Below are 2,090 nucleotides of genomic sequence, written 5' to 3' on the forward strand. Positions count from 1 at the left end.
GTATGTACGGTTCATGCAATGCAAGCCAGAGGTTCCGTTGGTAGCATAGCTGGTTTGGTGATCAACGTTATGAATGGAATATATTAAAAACAAAATGCTCGCATTCATTTTTGAGTGGGCGGGGGGGTGCCCCCCCCGATTGTTCTTTGTATGAACAGTTCCTAAAGTGAAATTTGTCGGTTCCCCTCCTTAAATGTCGTCCCTGTTTGAAAAGAGGGATTGGGAGCACCCCCGTCGTGTAATAGAGTTGATGCGATGATCAATGTTGTGAGATGTCGTGTATAAAAATAAATAATGAAGTGGTGGGCGTCCATTTGGATATATTGCTTACTGTCGTGGGAATGCAATGTTTTAGCAATGCATTTGGGAGGTTCCTTTCCGTAGCTACTTAATGCGGTGACCAACATGAACGCCATCATCCTTATACGGGTAGGAAGACACGCGTTGAGATCCAGATGGGCACTCATGTGTGTGTATACATGTTTGGGCAATGGAAAACAAATGGTTCTTTGAGCATTTTAATTGTTCCGGTAATGGTGTATATATATCGCGTTGACTGGGTGGGGGTGGGTGCTTTTCGTGATGTGGTTGACGCGGTGATCATCGCATTGCTCCTTATATAGATGACATTGATCACGTTGGTCATCGCGTCAACAAGCTTACCCAGGGGGACTGCCAAAGTGCATGGTCGGGACCGTGCATGCTCATAATGAGAGGCACCCTACGAAAACACACCTTCGATTTTTGTCATATGCGACGTTGACCGCTTGCATGTTCTTATAGATGTCCCCTCTTGGTTTATGCACGGTTCCTAATATGCAGTCTGGAGGTTCTTCTTGTTGTGACTAATGTGAATCATAACGAAAAAACAAAGTGTATTTAGATGGGGTGCTGGTCGTAGCAGTGCGCGCGGTTCCGACGTTGCATTTTGGAGGTTCTTTGCCTGATCTTTGTTTGGCGCGATGACCAACGTGAACAAATGACATTTTGGTATGGGGGAGACTCGCATTGAAATGCAGTGGGGCACCCCTATGCGGGAATGCATGGTTTTCATGATTTAGAATGGTTATCTCTTTGAGCACTTCGATTGTGCGGCGTGATGGTACGTATAGATCTTTAAAAAAGTCGAGTACATAGTCCTATAGGATACCTCCACTTCCGGTATGCACGGTTCATATAATGCGTGCGGGATGTTTCTTTTGCTAGTATATCTGCTTCGGTGATCAACACGATCAATGGCACTTATAAAAAAAATGCTCGCGTCAAGTTTGGGTGGCGAGGGTGGTGCCCCCTTGTTTATGGCTGATATGCACGGTTCCGAAAGTGAAATCTAGGGGGTTCCACCACTTCTTAATTTAACTAGCTGGTCAATGTCATCCCTATATCAAGAGAGGGGTTGGGTGCCCCCCTCCTCGTGTAATGGAGTTGATCTGATAATCAACGTTGTGAGATGTCATATATAAAAAAATAATGAAAATGGGAGGCGTCCATTTTGATATATTGCATACTTTTGGTGGGAATGCATTCTTCCGACAATGCAGTTTGGGGGTTCCTTGTGCAGCTAGTTCATGCGGTGACGAATATGATCGGTATCATCCTTATATATGTGTCATTGATCACGGTGGTCATCGCGTCAACAAGCGTGCCCCAGGTAATAGTGACAAAAGTGCATTGTCGGCCCCCGTACTTGCTCGTAATGAGAGGCACCCTAGGAAACACACCTTCCATTTTTTTCGTATGCGACGTTGACCGCGCGCATCTTCTTATAGGTGTCTCGTATTGGTTCATGCACGGTTCCTAATATGCAGTCTAGAGGTTCCTCTTTGATGCGAGTAATGTGAATGATAACAAAAAAGGGGTGTATTTAGATAGCGGGCTGGGCGTTGTAGCATGCGCGGTTCTGACATTGCATTCTAGAGGTGCCTTTGTGTGAGCTTGTTTGCGGGAGTGGGGACGGGATGCCCTCTTTTTGTTGCTCATATGCATGGTTCCGAAAGTGAAATCTGGGGGTTCCACCCCTTCTTAATTTAACTACATTGTCAATGACATCACTATATCAATGATAGGGGTTGCATGCCCCTACCACCCCC

This window comes from Triticum dicoccoides, chromosome 6A (assembly GCF_002162155.2).
Source record: "Triticum dicoccoides isolate Atlit2015 ecotype Zavitan chromosome 6A, WEW_v2.0, whole genome shotgun sequence".
In the NCBI taxonomy this organism is placed as follows: domain Eukaryota; kingdom Viridiplantae; phylum Streptophyta; class Magnoliopsida; order Poales; family Poaceae; genus Triticum; species Triticum dicoccoides.